The sequence below is a fragment of the Nematolebias whitei genome, chromosome 11, assembly GCF_014905685.2.
Source record: "Nematolebias whitei isolate Nwh7 chromosome 11, NemWhi1, whole genome shotgun sequence".
Lineage (NCBI taxonomy): Eukaryota > Metazoa > Chordata > Actinopteri > Cyprinodontiformes > Rivulidae > Nematolebias > Nematolebias whitei.
In genome coordinates this window covers 26,536,543-26,550,702 of record NC_056508.1, presented here as the reverse complement: position 1 = coordinate 26,550,702, position 14,160 = coordinate 26,536,543, and the positions used below count along the sequence as shown (strand labels likewise).

The window sequence follows — 14,160 nt, the reverse complement described above, 5'->3', positions numbered from 1 at the left end:
AGAGAGAGAGAGAGAGAGAGAGAGAGAGAGAGAGAGAGAGAGAGAGAGAGAGAGAGAGAGAGAGAGAGAGAGACTTGCCCAGAGGAGGAGGAGGAGGAAGAGGGGAGGCTCCTGATACAAAGACACGGAAAAGCAGGGGAGAGAGAGAAGCAGGGTCTGGTGGTGGAGGAGGAAGAAGAGGAGATAGGGGAGTTGGACAGAGCAGGGGAGGGGGGGGATAACACTTGACAAACAGCGCACAGAGGAGAGGAGGGACAGTACCTCGCGCGTTGGACGTCCCCTCCTCTCTCGTGTCTGCTGTCACGGCAGATTGGACTCGGAAGAGAGGACGGACACGGCGGCCACCCCAGACCCCATGGGGTAACAGGTATGTCTGACTTCCTCCTCTCCTCTCTCCCTGGGTGTTAGCGAGGAGACTCTCTCCTCCTCCTCCTCCTCCTCCAAAGCGCAGGCTGGAGGTTTCATTCAGACGCGGCGCACGTCGCAACATTTCCACGGCTTCGACTCGTGTCAATTAGTTTAGCGGCGCGCGCACGGCAGCTGGTAGTGGCACAGGTTGGAGGCGTCACGTCAACTCTTCTGTCCACGCGCGTCGGAGCTGAAGGCCCGCTGCTTGTTTGTTCTCCTCTTAGTTCTTCATTTCCATCATTTCATTGTGTCTTCTTCTGGCGTCGCGTTGACCGGGAGCTCGAGCGGATTCTGACAGGAACTCAGCGGAGCAGAGCGCGAGCTACCTGCTCCGTACGTCACAGCCTGCTCTGCTGCGCGTGCTGCTGTTTGGGGAAGCTGTCAATCAAATGTTCGTTTCTCTTTACACACTGACGGAACCACGCAACTTTCTGTGTGTCTGAACATGTGCTAACATACAACAACTACAAAAACACGCAATGGACTAATATTTGTAAATACTTTCTGCTCCAGAGTTAGTTATTTATTTATTGTACTGTATTCTGAATATTGGGATAAATAAGGAAACTTTTGTTCTAATTGGGATCTAGTTGTAGATATGTCTTGTCCAGATGCTCCTTACAGCCTCCTGAAGAAGATTTAAAGACAGGAGATTGCTCCCCTCCTCCTCCTGCACCTCCTTCCAACGCCCAACCCCTATAGAGAACTTGTTCCCCAAAGGTAGGGTCGGGACCCCACTGGGGGCCACAAAACACCAGGCTGAGGTCTTGATATAATCTCTAGAAATGAGCTAAAGTTAAAAAGTAACTTGCTATATGTTCAATATAATTGTTTTAAAAAATAGCAATAGTCATAAATAAGGGGGAAAGTTTATAATGAGTTGAATAATTGTTGTGTTGTCGTTATATCCCTTTTTTATTTATTTATTGTTTAGCAATGTTAACGTAGCTTAAAGATATTTTGAAGTGAAAAGTTTTTGATGTGGTCATGTTGATCTAAAACTATGGGAAACCCCTGCTAGAGAGTAGCTCTAATAGATCAAAAAGTGTGTGTGTGTGTGTGTGTGTGTGTGTGTGTGTGTGCGCGCGCGTGCACAGGGGCTGCCTACAGATGCATCTTTTTTGTTATTTTAGAGGAAGTGTTGAAGTGCAGAACTGAGAAGCATCAGGTGTTTTCTGTTGTTCAGGGACTGAAGCTGAAAGTGTCTCAGTCTCTCCGTCTGGCTCCGTGTGTTCGTGGTCTGTCCATCCATTTTTTCTGCCCATGTGACAGGAGGTAACCCTTCACACCCCCTGTGCACCTGTCTGTTCACCTGTCAGGCACGCACACAGACAGGTGAGCGTGCTGATCATGTGTTTCCTGCGCCACTCTGCATCAAACTTTTCCGTTTGCATACTTTTCTTTTTCATAATGTAAACTGAAATGGCTGCTAGTTCAAAAACAAGTTATTAAAGGGATAGTCTGGTGATTTTTCAACTGTTGTGGTTACATTCATCACAGAGCACGGAGTATAGGGAAAAGGACACGTCTTCCTCTGACTAGGCTGACGGCTCAAACTGAAGTCGTTCTTAATGTTTTTCAGACTTATAAAACATTTTGATCAAAATGTCATACAGGTATGAAATCGCTATGCTAGCTAATAAACATATACCAGCTACGTATGCAAAAACATTAGTGGGGCATACATTAATTTTCTGAATCACTAACTGCACAAATTTGACTAATTGTTCCATTTTCTGATAAAAATATGATATATGTTGCTTAATGTTTAATGTCTTGTTGTTTTATTTTTTTTGTGCACAAACTTGTCGCCCTTTTCCTTCCTCCTGCGGGTCGAGGTTATGTCTCGTGAAAAACAGTCCCATCTAGTAAATCGGAGAAATAGACGTCCTCCTGCGCCCACATCCACCTCCCACCTGAAACGGGGATAATTTGACCGCTTCAGTGCACGACTAAATTAATTTACACAACGCACGACTGTCTGACATGAGAGAAAGAGCGGATTGTCAAACACTCGCGCTCACAATTGTTTGGATCGGCAAAAGTTTTCTCACAGTCCACAGGGCAGAAAATCTTGACGGCCCAAATGAAATTCTGTTGGAGAGGCTGTTTGGACCACTGGACATGTTCCGATCCGCTTGATGAACGCAGGTCGCTGAAGGGTAGCTCCCCATAACGGTAACAAACAGAATGAATCATGCCTGCCACAGTGGACTGGCTGCCATTAAGGTTTACACTTTTTCACGATAACGTCCATTTTACTTCGCAAATGTCTCTTGAGGTTGCTGAATGTATCGTTTTAAATAGTTGAATAAACGTTTGGACTCACAGACAGTAACACTAACACTTGTTGGAGAAGTCAAATAAATTAACTGCCATGCAAAAGTGTAAGGTTCGATTTCAGCTAATGTAGCGTTCCTTCACACAGGCACACCGTTTCTGAGGACCGCATTTTTCGGACTATAAGGCGCACTTAAAATCTTTTAACTTTCCCAAAAATCGACAGTGAGCCTTATAATCCGGTGCGCCTTATGTCTTAATTCTGGCTGTGCTTACTGACCTCGAACACATTTGATGTGGTACATGGCGCTGAAAAATCTGTCAAAATGAACTTGTTTTGCTTAATGCGCCTTCTAGTCTAAAAATATTGTTAATGTTGTTTTGTGTTCTTTAATGTCACTTTCAATAACTATTTGACAGAGTATTCTAAAAAAAACCCAAAAAACAGACTATCCCTTTAAGAGCAAATGCGTCATATTTTAATGGTTTTACTGACAAAACCATTACATAGCTAAAATTCCTTGCTCAAATTGATATCTGCTATGATTAGATTTTTATTTTAAGACGTGCTCTTCTACACAGAGTCGTCTTTACTGTGGGTTACCGTGCACCCTTTTGGCACACAGTCAACATGTACAGCTGTAGGATCTAGGCCTTTTCTTTTGTTGGGACAGTTGCTAACTGGATCTCCGGGATTAAGAGACCATCAAGCCATTTTTCCAAATTGTCTTAGGCCTCTGAGGATTTGCCTAGATGTTTTGTCCTTCCAACTACCGAGTTAAGGGTTGGCACTTGATATGATAAACCCTCCAAAGTCCTTTATTTAGTGATTCAATTACCATCGGCTTGTTGCTGCGTGTGTGCCTCTCCGTGTGCGTGTTGTCATGAGCAGGATAAGGCTCAATTATCTGCATTTAATGCTCGCAATCCAAATAGCATTATGTCAAATAAACTCTCAGCGCACACTGTCACCTTACAGGCCTGTCTTTCAGAGTACTTTGGATCTGTGTGTGCCCCCCCCCCCCCCGTATCTTCTCCCTGTTGCATCGTTGAATGTTTTGGGGGGGTTGTGTAGTCCTGGTTTTACAAGAACAGTGTTATGTGCATGTGCGTCTGCACCTCCATCTGTGTGTTCCACAGGGAAAATGTAATACAGACCAAGACAACAGCTTCAAGGATGAGTGGAGGAGGAGTGTAGGCGAGCTCGGCTGAAAGATGGAAAAAATATTAGCGGCGCGTGTTCTTGTGGAGTCGCAGAGCAGGAATTGAAGCTCCGCTTACGCTATCTACCATGAATGGACTTTTGAAGTCGATTAAACGAGATTAGTGGGTTAAATTTGCTCTGATCTTCTTTTTCTTTTCTTTTTTTTGGCACTTGAAGCTGAAGTTGTATGTGGTGTTTGTTGATGGCGGCGCAGACAGTTACACTGGACATCATGGTGTGGAGCTTGTAGGCAGCAGAGGAGTAATACGGTGAGAAAGGAGACCTGAGGAAATGAGGGGTTTGGTTTGAGTGGCAGATGGGGTTGAAGCTCAACTCTTCGCTCTTTGCTGTGGGTTTGTGTGTGCGTGAGCTAGCTGCTGTGTAGGTGGCGTTCAGCTCATGTAGGTTGTGGGCTGAACTGCGAGGAAGCAGGTTAGTTGGCATTAGCTTTCAGCCACGCAGACCTCTGGGTGTGTAGCTCCCTGACAGCAAGCAGGTCACGTCTTCACCTATAAGCAATCCTGTGCAATAATAATTAATGTAGCACAAACTGTCATTTGTGTATGGTTGATTATTTCTTTGTTGTAACGGTGCCTTTTGGCAACAAACCTTATACAGTTGGAAAGTCTGTTTATTTCTCTTTAAATGGTGCCACACTTAAGAGAATGCATTTATGGGTTGAGCAGCAGAGCTGAGGGAGTTGTGCTCATGAAAAACTTGCCAAATCTTCTCTGCCTAGCTTATTCTTCTTATTCATAGCATGAACCGACACAAAAGTTTTAATTGTTTCTAACCTTTCCACAGAACCCACACCAGAAGATTCAAACTATCCCTTTAAGGACATATTCAACCTGCCTTCGTCTGTGTCTCTGTCACTCCTTCAGCCCTCAGTGAATACCTGCTAATGAGAACACCTGTTTGGCTAGCACTCTGTAAAATGAACCATTTACACTCGCATGCATCTTGCACAACAAGCCGCATCTCTGGAGCTTTTTAACAACTCGGCCTATCTGTTGCGCTGCGAACGCGATCATTCGCACATACACTGTTCCGAGACGCACGTTAACCCACGGACCTAAAGCGGCTCCATCCCCCACCCAGCTAATAACTCCCAAGGCCCTTTAGCTTAACTGCTTCTATAGCTCATTGTGCATCGCTGAATACAGGAATACAGGTGTTCCAAATCCCCGTGGGGTTGCATGGATGCAGTGGGGGATGTGTGTGTGTGTTACAGCTGGCCTCCTTGTGCACCTATCTGACATGCTCATCCTCCCCCCAGCAGAGAGAGCAGGTGAGTTTTTAAGCCACCCCCTCCTCAGACCACACATACAGGCTCTCCACCACCATACTTGTCTTTTGGTGTAGATATGAATATTTCATATTGTCTGGTGTGTATGAGTGTATGCGTGGACTCATCATATAATAATATAATGTCAGCAAGAACAATAATCTTGCTCTCTTCTGTTCTTTTCTTTTGGTTCTCTTGAATTTAGTTTTGGAGGGTGAGTTTCAGAAATAATTTGAAGATATTCCAAGAAATCAAAAAAGGAAATCCCAAAATAAATTCATACAATTCTTTTTAGACTATTTTGCCATTTTTCTTTATTTCTTTTCTATATTCTTCTATTTTTTTCCCCTTGTTGAGTTGTTTTTATTACAAAACAGCTTTTGAATTGCACATTCCTGAGAAACAGATGAGAGATTTCACTTTGTGTACTTTCACCAGGGTGTGTTTTCACTTTTATTTAGGAATGAGCAGAGATCTGCCCAACTGTTACCTCATCTTCATGCTTATCTCAGCATCACAGGCAAATTTCAGGACTTTACAACATTTTCTAACTGTTGGTTTAATAATCTGTATGTTTTCACGTGTTCACATGGCGTCAAAACAAACGATGCAACAAGTGGCGTGTCGACAGCAGTTTTACATGTCAGCTAACACATCACATCACAACATGCACAGCTTTCTGTGCTGCGGTAATAAGACAAATAAATGTGTTTTACAATATTTACTTTTGAATAAGGCTAGCAGTAATAACTTTCTACCTAAATCTTAAAGCTTTTGAGTAAATTTAAATGTTATATATATTTTTAAGTTTTATCCACAGTGGTATTAGTCAGTTCAACAACAACAAGTTATATATGGTCATGAAGTAGAGCTGCATATGTGAATAACAATTTGTTTTTAAAGTGATCTGAAGTTTTATTAAATAATTCCCAGGTTATCAACAAACATTTGCTCTCAATTAGAGAAATATGTAGTTTATTAATAGATTTTGAATTATAGGTGTAAAATAATAGCAGTGGGCTATGTGTGGCACAGTTGGTAGAGCTGTTGCCTCTCAGCAAGAAGGTTGCTGGTTCAAATCCTGGCCGAGGACCTCGCTGGGTGGAGTTTGCATGTTCTCTCCGTACATGTGTGGGTTTTCTCCGGGTACTCCAGTTTCCTCCCACAGACCAAAAACATGCATGTTAGGCTGATTGGTAACTCTAAATTATCCCTAGGTGTGAGTGAGAGAGTGAATGGTTCTTTGTCTCGTTTGTCTCTGTGTCCCTGTGATGGACTGGAGACCTGTCCAGGGTGTCCCTCGCCTCTCGCACAGTGACTACTGGCTATGGGCACCAGTGACTCCCATGACCCGAAAAGGAAGAAGTGGGTAAAGATAATGGATGGATGGATGGAAATAATAGCAATGAGAGAAATGGTCGAGTTGTATGACCAAATTGTTCAATAATCTCTGCCCTGATAGAAGAATCAGTGCAGTCGTGGTTTTCTTTTACTTTGTGAGTGTGACCAGCGAATGCGGCCGTTATAGCGTTTGGGGTCGTTGAACAATGAATGCGCGTACTGGTAAATACAGAAACACCAGTAAACAGAAAACAACCCAAACAAACTATGGGACCTTTGGTGGACCTGTGAAAAAGTTCAGCGTTAAAAATTCAAAATATGATCATTTCCCAAATGAAACCAGTTAGTTTTGGTTCTAAATCCACTCAAACGGTGACTACAAAGTGAAAGTAGTAATCCCTCATTTATCGCGGAGGATTCGTACCCTGAAACCCCGGATAAGTGTAAAAAATTAAAGTGTGATAAATGCAAAAGAGATTTTTAATCTCAATGGGATTTTCTTTGTGAAATAAAGGTTAAATAAATATAAAATATAAACCGCAAAATAGTAGTACAAGTAGTAGTAGTTTAATTTAATATATGTATATATTAAGGCATTTTAAACCTTCCCCACACGCTTGCAATATTCTAAACAATGTTTCTAAACTCTAAACGCTCTAAAAGAGCACAAATGTCATGATTTCAGCTCCCTGTTTCGTCTGCTCTCAGCCACCTGCAAGCGCTCTTGGCCACGCCCACTTCTCAGCTCTGCATGGAGAACAGCTGATCAGCTGCAGCAGGAAGCTTATCCTGCAGTGTGGGGTGCACAGAGGTGCAACAGGTGCTAAATAATTTAAAATAATGTATTTTAAATAAAAATTCCATGCCGATAGTCCAATCTTGTCCAATCTTATTTTAAAAAAACCCCAATAGAGCGAGTCCGTGATAAACGAACGGCGAAGTATCCAGGGACTACTGTACAAAACAAAAGCAAAAGTCAAAATGAGACTTGGATGAAATTCCCAGGTCTCCCATGTGAAAGTGTGAACCTCAACTGTATTATTGCCTGAACTCCCCCGTCTCCTCCACCACGAGAAGGTCACAGACCATTCATTGTCAGTCAGTGAGGCAAAAATATCCAACACAGGCGACATTAAGTTAGAAAAGCTGGTCATTTTTACATTTATTCCCTCTGTGTAAAAAATATCTCAAGATCAGACTTGGCTGCAGCAGAATAATTCAGAAAAGATCAGCTGACATGAGACCGATCACTGTTGTTAAAAAGATTTGCTGTTTGTTACAAGAAGAGCAATCTTCATATAATACTCACTCATTTCTACATGTGTGTGAAAAGTTTTATCCCCTTAAATGTTTCCAGTTGTCATTTAGTTTGACTCAGTGCTGGTTAGGAGTTATTATCGAAGTATAATTACCTGACAGGACAGGACAGGTGAACAACCGGAAAGGAACTGCTACACATTGTTAAACACTCTTCCTCAACGGGACAGCGACAGTTCTCATCTTTTCCCTTTTCAGAATGGTCCCCAGCATTTTAGCCAAATTGATATAAGCCATGAGGAAGTTGAACCTTCGAGCTTCTCTGTTGAAGTCTGGCAATCTGCCGAGAGCCTCACACGAGTACATAGAAGTTAGTTGTTATTTTCCCAGTGAACGAGTTTGCACAGTGTGAGCTATTTGATGAGAAATTGAGCGTCTTTGAGCAAATACGTCTTTAGAAACAGTCAGCTGGCCTCGGGCTCCGGCTGGTGAGAGATTTCCATATCAAAGCTCAGGTGAGAGAAGAAGACTGGAGAGGCAGAGGGAGGAAGGGACGTGAAGGAGAGAAGAGAGGAGGTGCATGTGTGTGGGGAGGTTTTTTATTTAATTTTTATGAAACAGACATCTACTACAAAAGATCTTTAGCTCTTGTTATTCTGTCTCTCCTTTGTGCAGCACAGTTTAGTCTGTGTGTCGGTGCTGTCTGTCTCAATCTAAACTCCGGCATTAAAAAAAGCACACAGAGGGGAAAAAGGTTGGAAAGTATCAAATGCAGACGCGCACCTTTCCCCGAGCCGAACACCCCACAAGTATCGTCTCTGCAACCTTGACTGACCGCCGAGACTCTGTGTGAAACGGAGAGTAGTTTTCTCCCACTAACAGTGCTGAACATCTGACCTGCTGGCTCCTGCCAACATCCAGACCCCTGTTTAATACGAACACCGGAGCATAAAACCCTCGTTTTTTCCTATAAACTATTTTTCTTCTTTTAGCCATAAGTATCAGCCCTGACCCCGTGGAATTTATGGCGGCATGCTAATTAATGGATAGCGTTTTCAAAGGCGTGTGTATGTGTTTTGGCGAACATTATTCTGCTTTGTAGAGTTTTGTAATCCAGCCATGGACTCGGGCTAGAGTGCTAAAGTGCTGCTAACAAGGCCTGTTTAACATTCTCTCCCCTGCTCAACATACAATTATTCCACTTCGCTGCCATTAACATGTACAGTAGGACTGGGCTTTTAATTGGCCTGATATGACTAATGCCAGATCAACTTGGATTTGCTAATTAGTTTTTGCTTTAAAAGTGCCATCAGGACATGAAATATTCATTGATGTGAGGTAGAGCGAGGACTGTGGGTGGTATTAGTGGGATATTAGTGGTGAAGGCAGGCTGCTTGACTGTGCAGGGAGAGGAGGTCGAGCTTACGTTGGCCTGTTGTGGTCCGTTATTCATACTTTGGGTGAGGTGTTAGTTTTTCGTCATAATTTTAGACACACACCACACACAGCCAGCTCACGCACACACCTCCTTAATCAGCGTCACAAGGCCACTCTTCTCCTCCAGCCCGTCCATCCTGATTTCGCCTCCATTTCCATTTCTATAATTTTTTTCTTACCTTAACGCCTCCATCCCATCTTCCACGTGTTTTCAGCTTTCTGCCCCTTCCTCCTCCACCTCTATCGCCTCCTTTTTACTACCCCCCCCCCCCCCATCCTTCTTCTTAATCTTGCACCTCTCCTCCTTCACCACCCCCTCCTCTGCTGTAAGTGGGCCAGGTGCCTCTTGTGGCCTCCCCTACTCCATTTCTCATTTTGCCCTTCCTCAACTCCCTTTTTTCTCATTTTTACCTTCTTCATGCTCCCTTTCTCATTTTTATCCTTCCCCTTGACCCCCCCAGCTCATATTTATACATCCTGTTAACAAAGCAGCCGACCATTTAGACGCAGCAGGGACTTTTTGTTCACCCCCAAAGGGGAAGAAACTGTTTTGCTGATGTCAAGTTTAGCCATCAGAGTTAGAATAAGTTTTCCAGCGGATGAAACTGGTTCATTAAAGTGTTTTAGTGTTGGAAAATCATCAATGTAATATATATTTTTTGTGTTTATGGTTATGTTATGAGCACCTTTATGTCAGTATAGTTCCTTTTATGAGCAGGGGAGAAGATTCAAACTGAAGTGAGTAGGTTCACATCTCCTTTTCTGTGGTGCGGGGCTAATTTCCCCAACTGCCCTCGGACTCCTCTCTCCTATTTGCACACATACAAATAGATAAAATGCCTATAGGCATCGAGATGCACTTTTCCTTCCGTACGTTTTTCGGCATCTAACTACTCCCACAGTTTTTGTGCTATTTCAACAAATCATAAATCAAAATGTTCAGCTGTTTCAGGACGTGACTGCTATGACTTTTGGTATTGGTGCAACTTTAGCTTTTTTGAGATATTTAGCCTTTTTCATCATTTTCTTCCCCATTGAAAATGAATTGAGCTCATTTTACATCATTCATAACTTTTGATCTGTTTACCTTTGACTACTACTTTCACATTTAGATCTGGTTAAATATCTTTTTGCTTCCTTGTGAAAAAAAAAATCTACTACTTCAGCTAATTTCAGCTGGGGTTTTTTTTCAGCTGTTTTGTGCTCTTTTCAGCTAAGTCCAACATTTTTGTGCTTCTTTTTTATTTGGTTATTTTATTAAACCTTTATTTAACCAGATAAAAACTAATTGAGATCAAGACCTCTTTCACAAGGGTGACCTGGCCAAGAACAGGCAGCAGCACACGTCATAAAAACAAAACGAGTAACAAGATTAGAATAAGACTTAAGAAATATATTAAAAATATATAAAACATACAATATAACAGTAAATGGCAGTAATTCTAATAAATAATAATTTAAAACAATGACGATTTAAGATCTAAAACACAGGCACTGTTGACAAGATATCCTTTGTCGTATTTTTTTTTTTTTAAGTTTGCAAAATGCATTCAAAGTAAAAAGTTCTGTCAGTTAAAAAAAAAAAAAAACTGTCCAGATGACCTGACTGAAAAATGTTGGATTGTAATCCTGGATTATTGAGCATGGACTTTGTTGTTTTCAACCAGTTTGACACGACTGTCAACAAGGAAGAGGGCCAGCAATGGAGGAGGGGGTGTTGCCAAAGACACCATCTTAGCACCAACATAACTGGTTTGTTCCACTTTGGAGTAGGCTGCTGGGGGAATAATCAGTTTTGTTGTGTTTCCTTGACTGATGAAGCCTTCTGGATCGAAGGCGAAACGTTTCAGCACAAAAAAAGAAACTGACCTGACTGAAAAATGTTGGATTGTATACCTGGATTATTGAGCATGGACTTTGTTGTTTCAGTTTTAATTCAGCTTGCAAGGCATTCCAAGCTGAGGGGCAGAAAAGCTAAAAGCTTTCTTGCCCTTTTCTGTTCGTACACGAGGAACATAAAGATGTAAACAGTCCTTAGAGCGTAAGGCGTAACTACTGTCCATTCTTCATATAAAAGTACATAAATGATGTGGAAGCATGCCAATAAAAGACTAATAAACCAAAGTCATTCAATGCACATGTCGCCTGTTAAACAGGGAAGACATACTGGTAACTTATTTCTGCTAATACCAGTTTGTTATGCTCCTTTCAGCTTATTTTTGCTAAATTCAGCTATTTCTGCAAATTCAGCTGATATTTAGCTGTTTTTATGCTAATTTCACGTTTTTCAGCAAATTCCACATTTTTTAAAATTATTTCAACTTTTCAGATTAATTCAGCATATTTTTGCTCTACCCACTTCCTTCAGGTAATTTATTTTCTGCTAGTTTTAGCTACTATTCAGCTGTTTTTGGCAAATTTCAACTTTTCACAGATAATTTCAACTTTATTGTTCTAATTTCTGATTCTTTCAACATTAGTGGGCACAATTAAGCTCACTTCACTTCCTTTTGGAAATGTAAGCATCTTTCTACATTTCTTTAGCTACTATTCATCTGTTTTTTGGAAAATTCTGCTTTTTCCATATAATTTCAACTTTTTGTGCACTTTTATGCTTCTTTCAGCCTTAGTGGGCACATTTCTGCTCACATCACTTCCTTCTGGTAAGTTGAGCTTCTTTCTATTTTTTTTAGCTACTATTCAGCTGTTTTTGGCAAATTTCAACTTTTCACAGATAATTTCAACTTTATTGTGCTAATTTATGTCTCTTTCAGCCTTAGTGGGCACAACGAAGCTCCCTCCACTTCTTTTTGGAAATTTACGCCTCTTTCTATGTTTCTTTAGCTACTATTCAGCTGTTTTATAGAAAAACTAGGCTAACTCTGCCATTTTTTAGAGCTATTCAGCTGAAATTTGCTATAGTGGTAGCTGAGAGCAAACCCAAACAGATAGTACTGTCAAATCAAGAGTTTATAGAGCAGCAGCCTGGCAGTCCATTACATTAGGAACACGTGTGCACGTTCTGCTTCCTTCTGATATTTGAAACTTCTTTTTGCTGTTTTAAGCTACTTTTCAACGGTTTTCTTGACATTCTTAAGCAAGAAGCAATCACACTTGCATTTTCGCAGGAAATTCAAATTCTCTAGTTATTACTGTGTTTTGTGTTCTTCGACTCCAAATTATACCCACAGATTTGGGAGTGAATTTTCACCTCGTCTCACCCTTCTGTTGTATATTTTTTCCTCTCCTGGTTCTTTTTTTTTATTGTCATCACGTCACCTGCCTATGTCTGCTTCCTCATTCCCTTCTTTTTACTTTTATCTCCCCTTTTCTCCCCAGGTTGTGTGTGTCACAAAGAGGGGGGTGGTAGTTGATTGGTGCTTTTAGACAGAAACCTGAGACTGCCTCAGTATGTGGGAATGTGTGACTTCTTCAAATTAGGTTTCCAAGTTGGGGTGTCCTCTTTAGCGATTGCAAGTGGCATCATGAGAGTGTGCAAGGTGGTCCTCTTGTCTCACGCTCTCATTGTGTTTATCTCCAACTTCGTTATATGCATTTGCAAGTGTTATTGTGGTTGGCAGGGGTAGGGGGCAGCAATAGCACTCAATGCCCGCAGCCTTGGCAGTCGCTAATGCTAGTCAACAGGTGACAGTCAAGTGTCAAAGTGGATTGAAGTAAACACTTGGAGAGAAAAAGGACAGACAGACAGATGGGGACAAAAAGGTGACAGAAAAGGAGGTTTCACGAGAGACGTGAGGATCCAGGTGAGGCGATTGTCTCATCCAACCTCGTTTTTCGTCAATCACGGTCAACGAACTGGCCCGGAGCCACGCAGCCGAGCATTCCATGCTAATGCCCTTCACACACTTTGTTTAAAGCAATTCAATTTCAGCACAAGAAAGTTTACTTGAAACTGTTCAATCAGGTTTTTGTGGTCAGCAGCTTTAGAGGAGGCAGCGTTACGATCTGATCAGAGAAGAAACAAAAGAGACAAAGAACTTCAATGATTTGGCTTCTGTACTGAATATTGTTCAATCCAGTCGACAGAAGGGTCGCGGGCAGTTTGTTGATATGGATGAAGAGCTCCTACAAGAGGTGAACCTTCATGACATTACCCATCGATGTCCACCTGAAGTGATACACAGTTCAGTTTATTCACCTCAACCGTGCTGTCAAGTCCACTTCCTCCGTGTCTCCATCCTCTTTCGCAGCTTCTGTGCCACTTTTCTTCCATGTCTTTTACTTTCCCTTTCTTCTTCGTGCGCTTCCTTCCTCCCCCTCCCTCTCTCCTTCCCTCCCTCCTCTCTTTCTTACTCTTCACTGTCTCTTTTCTGAGTCCAAAATGCAAGCCTCTCTATATTTAGATGCTCCTCTCCTCTCCCCTTGATTTCTCTCTCCCTTTATCTCACCTCCTCTTTTCTTTCTGCCGTTGAAGGACGGATTCGCAGAAGCGCTCCAAGATTTATCAGCGTTGTGTGGTAGCTGTTTTTGATCAGCCTGATGAGTGACAACAAGCCTCAGGCTATTATGTACAAGTGTACTTTTATAAATGTGTTTCTATCTATATGTAAATCTCTCTGTCGTAGCTCCGTAGATTGTGAGTCTTGTTTATTGAATAAGTTCATGTATAAATATACAGTTTCTCTGTTTAATGTGTACGTGATCTTGCATGTGAGTTAGATTAGGAGGGAGTGAAGTCTTTTTTTAATATTTACTCAGGGGGGGGACACAGGGTGTGCCGGCTGAACTTGTGAGCGCACACTTAAGCTGTGGCTTTTTTTTCTTGTACGCTTTGTGTACGAGTTCATTGTAATCTGCTGCTCAGTGTGGGTTTAAGAAAGAGGCCTCTGTTTGCTGTCTGACAGAGTGACAGTCACACCAAGTTACCCTCACTCACACACACACACACACACACACGCACGCACACACACACACACACACACAC

At 42.0% G+C, this 14,160-nt stretch overlaps 1 protein-coding gene across 1 annotated transcript in view; it reads left to right on the top strand.

Moving 5' to 3' along the window:
• Positions 1-192: 192 nt before the first annotated feature.
• The window catches only part of zbtb46 (zinc finger and BTB domain containing 46), a 102,775-nt gene continuing 88,807 nt past the window's right edge, over positions 193-14,160 (top strand). The window contains exon 1 of the mRNA XM_037684815.1: positions 193-367. The gene's annotated coding sequence lies outside the window, so the exon portion shown is untranslated. The remainder of the gene's footprint in view (positions 368-14,160) is intronic.